Source organism: Lycium barbarum, chromosome 8 (genome assembly GCF_019175385.1).
Source record: "Lycium barbarum isolate Lr01 chromosome 8, ASM1917538v2, whole genome shotgun sequence".
NCBI lineage: Eukaryota > Viridiplantae > Streptophyta > Magnoliopsida > Solanales > Solanaceae > Lycium > Lycium barbarum.
The window spans coordinates 2830445-2843273 of record NC_083344.1 but is presented as its reverse complement, the minus strand read 5'-3'; the positions used below and the strand labels follow the sequence as shown (position 1 = coordinate 2843273).

General features: G+C 29.7%; 1 long non-coding RNA gene across 1 annotated transcript; it reads left to right on the top strand.

Annotated features, from left to right (window-relative positions):
• The first annotated feature begins 978 nt into the window (after nt 1–978).
• On the top strand, nt 979–2042 carry LOC132604939 (uncharacterized). Its single transcript, XR_009568936.1, has 2 exons — nt 979–1442; nt 1723–2042. It is a non-coding gene; the product is annotated as an uncharacterized LOC132604939 (long non-coding RNA).
• Nucleotides 2043–12829: the final 10787 nt, after the last annotated feature.

Genomic DNA, 12829 nt, shown 5'->3' with positions numbered 1-12829 from the left:
TCACATTTTAATGTGTAAAATATTAATAGGGATATTTTGAAAAAACAAAAGTCAAATTATTATAGTATAAAGTAATTAAGAACAGATGATTTCAGTCTTTTTTTCCACCCGATATTCGGTACCCGCGCGTGATGGTGGTATCTAGATTTAGATAATCACTTTGATTAATAAAGGTACAAATGATCATTAATTAAAAAGGAAAGTTACGAAAGTCATGAAAGGTTCCAAAGTCATTCTGGCCCAGTTTGGCACCTTTCTTTTCTTATATAATTCCACGTTAAGCAGGTTCTTTCTTTCAACAAAAATCTTTATCGAATATCCAAAACCTTAACCTTTTTGCAAGTTCCATCAACTTTAACTTCTCCATCTTGAAATTTATAATCCCTCCTTTCTCCTTGTTTTTCCCCTCTCTTGATTTTCCACTATTAAAAAAAAAAGTAATTTCCGGAAATTGGAAGTTGCAATTCTGGAGGTTTTAGCTTCTTTTAGCAAATAACGGAAGTTAGAACTCCTGTGATTATAATTTTCAATCTCCGCAAATTACTCTTTTTTTATAGTGTTCATATATGCACTAACATGTAAGATTCTTTTATATTATTAGGTTAAATTGATCATAATAACAGGTCATTTTTTCATATCAATCATATGCATGACGTGCAGGAGTAATATATTAATTATAACAAGTTAAATTGTACTTATAGGGTGTGTTTGGTTTGCAGGAAAATATTTTCTGAAAAATATTTTTCAATTTAACATATTTATAGTTGGTCAAAATATTTTTAAAAATATTATATCAGAAAATAAGTTTCTTAAGAATAAAAACAATGACTTAACTAGGTAAAACAAGTTCTATAAGTGGGCATTCCATGCTAATTGCCATCTCCATTTCCATCTCATAGTGTTTGTCTAAACTTTATATAAATTCTCTTAGGGTGATATTTCTATTTACTTACCAAACACCAGAATATAAATAAGAAAACAACTATTTCTCTTAAAAAATATTTTCCTTTATTGCAGCCATATCCCTAATGAAAAAAATTATGACACTCTCAACGTGCATAACTTAAACTCTCTTTTCTTTCCTTTCTTCCTGTCTGCTGCCTTTATATAGCCACATTGATTAGGTCTTTTAGTCTCTAGTGGGCTCTTGGTCGGGAGGGATTTCTTTTCTCGGATAATAACATGGCAAAATCGATGAAAAACTCAGAAATCTCAACATTTAAATATCAATCTTCCCTTTTCTTATGTACCCTTTTCTTCATTTTCCTCATCCTTGTTCATTCATATCCTCCTCATTCTTCGAAAGTAACAATGAAATTTCACTCAAGAAAGATCCCTAGAAATAATCCTCAGAACTCTTCATCCTCTTCCACTTTTACTAATAGAGAATTTGAAGCTGGTGATCATGAAGTTCCAAGTGGGCCAAGTCCTATATCAAATCGGTAAGTTCATGATCCTTTTATTTTTGGCTTTTTTAAAAAAGATACACATAATTGATCGGATCATATAGCCCTTTCATCTAAGAAGCAACTAAAGTCGGCACATCCAATTGTATAAGCCAGCTAGTCAGGGGAGAATCTAAGATTAGATTTGACGAGTTTAATATTTTTGCTCTTGCTACTAAATTTATTGTACTTTTGCAATTATGAATTAGAAATTAGTATCTATTTTACTTTTTACATATCTCATTACGTACTTTTTGTATCAAAATATTGAATTCAGTTAAAGTTGTTGGGACTATATCTGGTTCGTGTTTGACGAGTTACGTGGGGAAAGAGAAGAAGATTAGAAGAAAGAAGATCAAAAAGAAATAGTTTGGCTTTCAGTCTCAGACCGATTAACTGTAGGTGTGTTCGTTATCAAGTCAATTCACCAAATCAACAGTTGTCCCCTAGTTTACCGCAGGGTTATTGGCACAGGATTAGCCTGGATTTCTGCTTCGAGTAATGTTCATGAAGATTTTGCAAAGGTGAACATTAGCAAATGTTAGTACTATTCTATGACCAACAAGTTCACCATTAATACTACAAGTTTTCTTTGAAGGAGGTGTATTTTTGTTACTTAATTACTTCTAGCTTTAATTTCTTGTTATTGTCACCATTGTTAGCTAGCCTTTGCACTTGTTTTTTTCTTCCGCTTTTTCTTCTACTGTCTTTTTTTTGTTTTTGTTTTCTTCCTTGTTCTTGTATAGCAAGAGACAAGTTTTACTACTATTTCATGCACATTGATAAAAAAAAGTTTTTGTATATATGTACCAATTTTTTTTTTATGTCTTGAGCAGTGGCAATATGATGAATTGAGTAGTGAATACTAATTTTTTTTTTAAATGAATGAGTTTTCATTATTTACTTTTAAGAGAAAAATCAAAATTGATTTGATTTTCTTATATATGTGATGATTTCAATTTTTACATGTATATAGATCATCTTCAAACAGTTCATAAAAAAAAAAGATCATCTTCAAACCTAAAACTAATTGTTGTAGTGTCCATATCTCCGGAATACTCTTCTTTTAGGTCTCTTATTATAAGTAATTCTTAATTCTTCCTTTTCTATCATTAGCATAGAGGACGGATAAATTGAATTTTCAATACCTTCTATTTTTCACTGGAAAAAAGAGGGGTGAGCTGGAGTCTAGAGGTGAATAGCAGAAGAGGAGAACCTTTTTGACTGAAAAATTGATTTGAATTATTTTGGATTTTGCTCATTGTCTTCTTATTACACAAATCCCAAGAAATTTGATGCCCCTAGGAATATCATGAGCCCACGAATGGATAATTACTAATCCCTCCTTCCATTTTTACTTGAACATATTTAACTAGACAAATTCCTTGTACTAATTAATAAATGATAAATTTATTATACCACACTTTGAATATAATATATTTCATATTTTGAAAATTGATTATAGTTAATAATACGGGTAAATTAGGAACTAAGTGATGAATTATGTCTTGATTTTTTAAACTCGATAAGTAAAAGTGGACATTTATTTAGTAAAGAGAGAATATCACATTTTCACCAAGTAGTAAAAATTGATAGCCCGATGCACAATAATATTACACATTAGCAAGGTCGGGAAATGACCGCACCCCAAAAGATGTGATATAAAAATAATAATATTGCACAATCAATCACATTGTAAAATATGTAAGATTTTTGTGGTCTTGATAACCAATATGCATGATCTCTATATTAGTTGTCTCACTAACTATTACGATCTTCATTTAGATTGTATTCTTTATGTGCATATTTTTTATTTTAAAAGTGCTTGTTTTAACGAGCTGAGAGTGATTTAATTTGATATCGGTTAATGATGGACATTTTTATCCAAATTCAATAAATCAGGGGTAGTTTTAGCCCTTTATCGTTTTATTTTGGATCGTTCATTAGTTTTTAACATATTTTGACCAAAAGTAAATGACGGAATTTTTTTTATTCAATTGGTTGACAGAGAGTATTATTGTGCCAAATCCAAGAGATCAGGGACAATTTTGACTGAATGTGTGGGCCTAGACCAATTTCACTTCAATTATGTATTTCAAATTTCTTTCTTGGATATATCTATCTTATATCGGATTCTAGTGTTCAGATTCATTTGTTATCTATTCGATACTTGAGTTGTGATTAAGGTTGTTTCGCTCGACATTCGGGTTGTCGGGTGCGAGTCACGAGACTCGATGATTGTTTGTCATGATAATATACTCATTTGAGTTTAACTAGTATTCACTGACAGTGGGTACTTATTTTACACGTTCAGATAGTTTTAAACCGGTTGTTGTCGGTTAGCATCTAATTTTCCTTATCTCTTCTTTTTTATTTTCTAAGCACCCATTTCCCTCCTCTCTCTCTATCTCTCTCTCTATATATATATATATCCCGTCTCTCTCTTCTCTAGAGTTTGATCTCCTTCTATCAATGTCGAAGTTCAAGTAATTTTTGTTGTCAAATTCAGTGTGTTAATAAATCCCCAGTTGTACAAGTGGAGATTCTTATATTCACTTGCAATTAATTCTATGTAAGTTAATAGAGGAATCACGTTTTCCTCAAACAATCCTAGGAGCTTTTAGAAAAAATAGAAATTATACTCAACAAAAGAAAATCGCTTTTACATTAAATCAATTTTATTGTACACCTCTAAAATCCGAAATAGAAAAAAAAAATAGTAAAAAGTTACCATATAGAACTATACCGATGAATGCTTCAAAGTGCTTTAATAGATAGTGGGTGCTGGTGATTTGCTTCAATAGTATTGAAGAAGCAATGAACTGTAAAACTTGGTAAAATTCTTTCCTATTTTTGGAAAGTCAAATTAGTCCTTAATAAACTCCATAGAATAACTTTAGAGTTGCCTTATACTACTATTTTATTTACTTTTTTTTATATATTTTTTAAATATAATGTAAAAATAATTGAGAATCTTATCTATTGTAAGTCTATTCTATTTACTTTATGTATATATGTGTGTGTGTGCACATTGAAGAGGTGGCAGATGAAGGGATCGAATGAGAAAGAAAAGCATTTGAGAGACGACACCTAATTCTAGCTTTTTTTGCTTCACACTGCTTGTTGGTTTTGCCTTTTTTGTCCTGTTTCCTTCAGCAAGCATTAGCGATGTGATGTTTATATATAGCTATACAGGACATATACATTATCTATACATCAACGATACAGCGGACTATCTCGATCGGCTGCAAACTAGATGAGTGGGTTGTATTGAGTTATTTCATTAACTAGGAAATTTACCCGCGCGAAGGAAAATATGAAAAAATCTAACTAAAAACTCAATCTTTACTCTTCAATCAATAGTTATATCCTCTCTGTTCTCCAACTGTAACATTGTCAATTGTTCTAATTATCAAAGTTAATACCAATGGTAAAATGAAATCAAGCTCAACAAATTTAATGAGTATTAATCATATGAGAGATAATACATTCTCTAGCAATTAAACAAAATATATACTCTCCAATCTTGTGTTTGAGAAATAAAATGCTAAATATATAAATAAACACTTACATTTATTTTTGCATGAACGGTCCGATAAACTAAAAAGATGTGATAGAGTTTATTCAGATAAATAATTGAATCTTTTTTTAGTAAAGATGCAATATATGATAATTTGATGACAATTTTAATAATTTCAAAAACAAAGTCTCTAGCAATATATGTTAGAATTGATTATTTCTTATAAAGAATGAATTGAGCTATTTTTCATTTCAAAATAGATTTGATTTACTTTAAATTTTTAATCCGCATTTGTGAGATTGTTCATACATAACATCTATGGGACTTTAGGTTCTTTAGTTTTATCTGTAACAAAAGATAAGTATAATGTTAATTTCAAGAGCAACAAAGTAATAAAAGTCTTAAATTTTGTATAAATAATTTACCTTGATAGTTACTTGAAGAAATGTGATGTGCATGATTTGTACTCTTTTTATTCATCGCAGGATCTTGTATGATAACAGATAAATTGTATATTATAAAGATATAAGTTTATTGAAAAACCACCTTATAAAGCTTGGACTTTATTTATTAAAATATTAAACACCAGAAAATAAAGAAACACATTATAATAGCAATCAACAATGAAACAGGCAATAAATCATTAAACAGCCGTTCGGTTTCTTAAGTAGTGATGATAGTAATTATAATTATATTTCAGTGAGGCATTTATAATTTACGATATTCGTTTTACCTGTTATAATAATGTTTTAGAAGAGTGAAGGGGAGTCTCGACGTAACTGGTAAAGTTGTTGTCATGTGACTAAGAGGTCACAGGTTCGAGCTGTGGAAACAGTCTCTTCTTGCAGAAATGCAAGCTAAAGTTGCAATAGACCCTTGTGGTCCGACAATAAATCACTTTTTCCCCTTTCTTGATATTGTTCTCTCTCTTGGATTAGTAGAAGATAAACTAATGAATGTTTGAAAGGTTAGAGAATGAGAAAATAGAAAGATCCAAAAGAGAAAACCATATTTTATACATAGAAACTCCAGGAACAAAATTAGCTAACATCAATATAATTCATTATCCTGATATTTCTCATAAATGATAAACAAAAGGACTTATATAACTCCATGTAACACGACCTGGAGTACAATTCATAAGAAAAATTAGACAAAAATTATCATGGTCTTACACGCTCTTAGATTCAAAGATAGCTAATTTTTAATTTTAATAGACAACTATTAAATCAATTTTCTTAAATTGTAATAATTATGGACATCTGCAAAATCCAAAAAAAAAAAAAATATATATATATATATATATATATATTAAAAGTTCATTCCAGAATAACGTTAAAATTTCCATTGAATCATTCACGGTTTCTATTGGATATTACCTCAATTCTGTCTTTCTTTTTCTTTTTCTAGAGAGAAGAAGATGCCGTATAGTACTTAATTTTCAGTACATCAATCGTTTTAAATCTTTTAAGATATGTGAATATGAATTGTGTTAGCCTGTTTGGCCAAGCTTATTTTTCCCTCAAAAGTAATTATTTTTTCAATAAGTGCTTATTTTAAAAAAAGTGAGGTGTTTGGCCAAGCTTTTGAAAGAAAATAAGTACTTTTGAGGAGTAGCAGAATCAGTTTTTCAGAAGCTAAAAAAAATAACTTTTGCGCAAAAGATTTTTTTTTAAAAAGTACTTTTGAGAAAAATACACTTAGAAGCACTTTTTAAAAGCTTGGCCAAACACTAATTGCTGCTCAAAAATACTTTTTAAATTAATTGGCCAAACATGAACTACTTTTAGCCAAAAATACTTTTTTGAGAAGTACTTTTGAAAAAAAATACTTTTCAAAATAAGTTATTTTTATAAGCTTGGCCAAACAGGCTATAAGTATATCCGAATTACATACCTCAACTGATTACTTTTTAAAAGATTCATGCAAAATTTGGTCTACAACTATCCGAATTACATACCTCAACTGATTACTTTTTAAAAGATTCATGCAAAATTTGGTCTACAACTAATAAAATAAAAATGTCCATATATAACATAATCAACCATATAAGTTCTGATATCTCAAAAAAGGAAAACTAATGATCTAATGGTTATCAGCAAAATACCACAAGGAGAACGTGCTATTCAACTTTTATGGAGTATATCATAATGCAGCCCTTGTCGTGGAAATTAGTGTTGTCTAAGAAAAGTTTGCCAATAATTATGAAACATACCACAATTTCTCTTAGCTTCTCCTTAGCCATTCTCAAAAAACATCGGAAAAATGTGAGACTACTAAGACGGCAGAGCCTTTGTATGGAGAGAAGAAATACGAGGATGAGACAAAGAATTAATTCTCCATTAACATCTCATTCAAGGATATATTTATGGACACTAACTGGCTTCAGGTTTATAAGAATGTTTACCGTTCCTTTCATCTAATACTGAGTCACGTTGTTCATTCTAATACTCCCTCTGTTTCAAAAAAATTATCTTAGTTTGAATTGACACGCAGTTTAAGAAATAAATGAAGACTTTTGAAATGTGTGATCAAATACACACCTTAGATATTTGTATGGTTGTAAATCATCTCGTAAAGTTAAATTGTTTCTAAATCTATATATAATATAAAGCTAGGCATAGACAAGGTGATGTGACACCTCTCTATGGCCTCCAATCATATTTATCTTTTTTCTCCTTTTTTTGACATTTTTTTTACTTCATTTCTCTATATTATAACACAAAATATTTTACTAACTTAATTAACTAAAGCCTCAGCCCACGTAACACCTGTAATTAATCCCAAGGAACCGTTTATTATTAAGGCCGAATTAACCTTTTGTCTACTCAACCCATGTAGCAGCAATTTAAGACCATATTTACTAATAAATTCTGTTTTCAAATAAAACCAAAAGCCGTTTTTCCCCTAAATGAGTACTTCTATAACGTTAAACAACAAGTAATGTTTTCCTCTTGGAAAGTCAGCCAACTAATTGCTATTAATTTCAGTGAGAATATGAGACGGTTCAATTCCGGTGGCTAAGCTAAAATGCCATAATAGCTCTTCCTTTTTTGTGTGTGTTTATTTTACTTTTCTTGCTTTCTATCAGTTGAGGCCAGAAGTTTCTAAAGTGATTGTCTAAGGTTCCTTTTCAGGCAAATCTCAATTCTCAAGCACAAGATCAACGAACTTTTATAGTACTATAGTACAAGTTGTTTAGGAAAGATACACTTGTATTTGTACGTCCAAGTGCACAGTTTTTCTGCCTTATTTATGTTCCTGAGACCTGAAGTATTATGCGTCTTGACACTTAAAAAGCGAATTAGAATGATCTATCTCCGATTTATTCTGGGAATGAACTGTATCATTATGATGACCCAAAGAACCCTCTTCTCTTTTCATTTCTATATTTAGGTACTTTACTACATTTTTAATCTTCCGAGTATAAAACTAACTAATATTGGTGAGTACTTTTTACTATTTTTACTTTGTTCATTTCCCTTTCATCCTCCTCTAACCAAGCATGAATGACAATTATGTCTATTGAATTGATTTTTGCAGAAAGACAATAGACAATAGTGTTATGGGATCATAGAAAATACAACTCAGCATTTTGATGAAAAGGTTAGCTATACTCTTTCTTACAACAATAATAACAACGATTATGTCTCACTTCTAAGTAAGTTGAAGTCCCATGTATGAATTCTTTGTGGCCATGTGATTCATCTAAAGAATTGTTTTAATGTTTTCACATAATACTTGGAGTTCCTTCTAGATTATTTAATTGCAAACTCATTTTATTATTGTTGTTTCTCCTATATCAATCAAGATCTAGCGATCTTAGATATAATGCAATCAAGAATTCTCCTCAAGTAGACTTAAGAGGTCAGATTTTAAGCCTGCCTCTCTCCTTTTCATCCTCTCTGACTATCGACATGATACATAATTGATTTTTTCTTCTTCTCTTTTCAGTTATTTGTTTTACCATTTTTCCCGTGCTTCCTTTTCATTTAGTAATTTTTTAATTGTTACATGTGAGAAATGAAATGATGTCAACGAGTTGGTTCATGTTTAACTTTTAATGTTTCTTATGAAGTCTTTCATAAAGTGTTGTACAACCTCATCATCACATCTCCTTTCTTTGATCGATTTGTTAATTCCATGGTCTGGATAAAAAAAAAATTATTGTAACCTCTAAAATATATGTATTTACACTTTTTAAGTTTTTCAGAGTAAATTTTTAAATTCCCATGCATATAGTAAATATTTCAAATCTTAATATATGAATCAAATCTTGAGTGGTATAAACAATTATACATGATGACATGACGTTCTCTATTAGAATTGTTAATCTGTGAAAAAAAAAACATTATTTCCTACGGATATCATACAATGTTTCTCATGTCACAAAAGTCATTGTTGACTTTCATATATTACATATCAAATTTCTCATATTGTTTACATCGAAGCATGCTTGATAGGAAAGAGTTTCTAAATTAATGAAGAAAAATCTAGCTCTTTATTTTGACATTAACTTCACCAAATTGCACATTTTTAGGGTTTAATTCTTTCTGATAAAGTTTTACAGTCTACCAACAATATTTACGTAGACCAAAGAAAAGTAAAAGTTCAATGCATATACTAATTAAGGAGTCAATGTAGCCTGATGTTGTGAATTAGAAAAATAAATATGGAAGTACCAGTTCATGCCCTCCCCGAAGATAAGGGAGATAACATAAAGCCAACTTCATTTTACAAACAAGATAGACACACGACTTTACTATGATTATATTTATAAGAATAAAATTAATCATTTATTTTTTGGTTATTTAATTTTTGAAATTTAATCATATAAATCGTGATAATTAGTTTGTTAGTATAATGCCAAATGTCGTCCAAGGTAAGTAAATGACAATGCGGATTTTTTCATAACTAATTACTTAACTTCAAATCCCTCGGTAAGGGTCTTGGCAACAAATATTAAGATCCAAGTATTGAAAAAGAGTTACATGCTATGAAAAACATTTCAAGATGAAGTTACATTTTATTGATATAAACAAATAAAACTGGCAAGAGCATGCCATGAAGTTGAAGATTTTATGTCTGTCATGTAACATGAAAAACAAGCGAAAATGTGCAGATATACCCCTCAACTTTACAATTAGGAGCAGATATACCTTCCGTTATAAAAGTGGTGTAAATATACTCCTATCGTTACAAAATGGTGCAAATATACCCCTGCCGTTACAAAATGGTGCAAATATATCCTTTTTGTTGACCCTTTTTTTTTTAAATCATTTAGTTAATTTTTTATTTAAAAAAATACCACGTGGCTTTAAAAAAAATCTACCCATTTTTTTTGTAGACATATTTTTCTAAAGCCACATGATAGTTTTTTTTCTGGTGGGTCAGGTCTGGTTTGTTTAAAAAAATGGGCAGACTTATTTTTTTAAAGCCACGAAAATATTTTTTTAAACGAGCATACCTGACCCCCCAAAAAAACATTTACCATGTGGTGTTAGAAAAATACGTCTACTCAAAAAAAAAAGGGTAGATTTTTTTTTAAAGCCACATGATATTTTTTTAATTAAAAATTAAGCTAAATGTTTTTTTTAAAAAAAAAAAAAAAACTTGATAGCGAAAAGTGTATCCATTTGTAACGGCGAGGGTATATATATACCACTTTTTAATGGGGGTATATCTGCTCTAAATCGCAAAGTTGAGGTATATATTTGCACCTTTACCCTAAAAGGAAAATTGACACTTGGATGTTTTAGAAAGAGCAACCAACCAAGGAAATTCCAATGAAAAGGTTATAATTTGTAATTTATTAAATCGATAGATACAAAAAAAACAAAAAAAAAAAACATGTATTCGCTAATATTTTTATGACCACGCGAAGCGCGGATATATTCACTAGTATATAATATAAAGCTAGGCATACACAAGGTGATGTGGCACCTCTCTATGGCCTAGAATGCTATTTATCTTTTTTCTCAAAATTTTGAACTTTTTTTCAATTTTTCCTACTTATATAATTATGATATACTACTAGAAAACCTGAAAATTATTTCTTAATTACATTCTCTGAATTAATTAGCACTAACTATTTTCAGTTTAGAAAACCCAAAAGTCATTATCATTAATTTAATAATTTAGTGATAATTTATTATGCAATAAAACTACATAAATGTAGAAATATGGCTCTAAGATCTCCTCCTCTCGCCCAGCCCTTTCTTCTTGCAGCAACAATCTTCCACTTCCCATTTGTTCATCCAACAAGAAAGATTCGACGTCATCCAGGAGTTAGAAGAACAAGTAGACACTTCTTTTGTTGGGGGATAGGACTTCTGGTGGAGCAAGTAGATAATATTATGGGGCATCCCCTTTTTTTGGGTTGATTGAAAATGTTTCATATCTACTGTTTAATTTTGGTGGAACACTATTGCAAATTTTAGATTGTTTTATTCTTTTTTTCTTTCCTTTGACAAATTCTTTTCCAATGTAAAGATTTTAACAAACTTTATACATGCATGAAGGAAATACTCAAAGAGAGATTGTGTCACAAAGCAGTAAGCTTCCGGAGGTGCTTAATATTCCAGCAATGAAGGTAAAAAGTTGATGTGTACTATATTCTTAGTTTAATTATCCGGTCATTGAAACTATCGTTTTTGAAGTTTTAAGAATAAACGTATTGTTATAGGTTAATCAAGAAGATTTTTTTTCTTTTTCTTTATAGGGCATGAGTTGAGGTACTTTGACCCTTTAATTTCTTATATGAGGTGTTTGATGCACGCGATATGTAAGTCTATCTGATGTGAATATGGTTTCGTTTTTAGAAAAAATCTTAATTACGTTAAATGTGTAGGTTTTTTTTTTTTTTTTTAATTCTCTTAATTATGCTTAGAAACTATGACTTTTTGACATTAGTCGATTTTTGATTACTTGTATCTATCTATATATTATATAAAGTTAGGCATTAAAAATGTGAAGTGATACCTCTATTACACCAAGAAAGTGATTTGACTTTTTTTTTTCTCTCATTTGTTTTTTTGCCTTTTCTTATCATTTTTTCAATTAAATTATATGTTTAATTGTTTATTCCTTTCAAAAGAAAGGGTGTAACAGATTCAATAATCATAATGATGGAATTACATTGTGATAAATTAAATAATCTCCTTAAATTGTATGTCCGTCTGGTAAGGAACTAACTATTCACATCCTTTTTGTCCATTTTTTTTTTTAAAAGATTTGAGATGAAAATTCTCTTTGCCCATATTTTGTGCAAGAAAGGTAATGTAACTACACCAATTCATCTTCCATACACGAATATATATAAAATTGTAGTTTTTTCTTCACATACCTATGTATTTTAAGCTCTCAAGTTCTTTCATAAAGGCCCCAAGGCCTTATTTCTAGTATATATTATGATACTTTAATTTATGTTCTCATTTTATTGCTTTTTTAAAACGAATGTTGATAAGAAGACTTTAAATTATTTAAAATTTCTATATCATACATGATGAATGTGCAAGTACCGGGCAATAGAAGAAAGACAAATTTGCATAAGTTCATAAGGCATAAAAATGGATCACGAAGTTAGTTTTCAAGAAATTTTAACAAGTTTCTAAATAATGTTCTTACTTCTTAGTCATTATGATGGCAAAATTATTTTATATTGTCTTTCTTTCCTTTTTTTCCTTTTGTTTTGTTAATGTCAGGTTATTAGGTCCATTTTGTATTTCGGAAAAGAGAAGTACGAGGTTAACAAGCACATGTTATATTCCTATTCCCCTTTGTTTTCCTTTTCTCCATATTTTTTTTCTTTTCAGAAAATCTGTCGTTTTGTGCTTATTAGCATGTTCATTCTACTTTTTGTGCA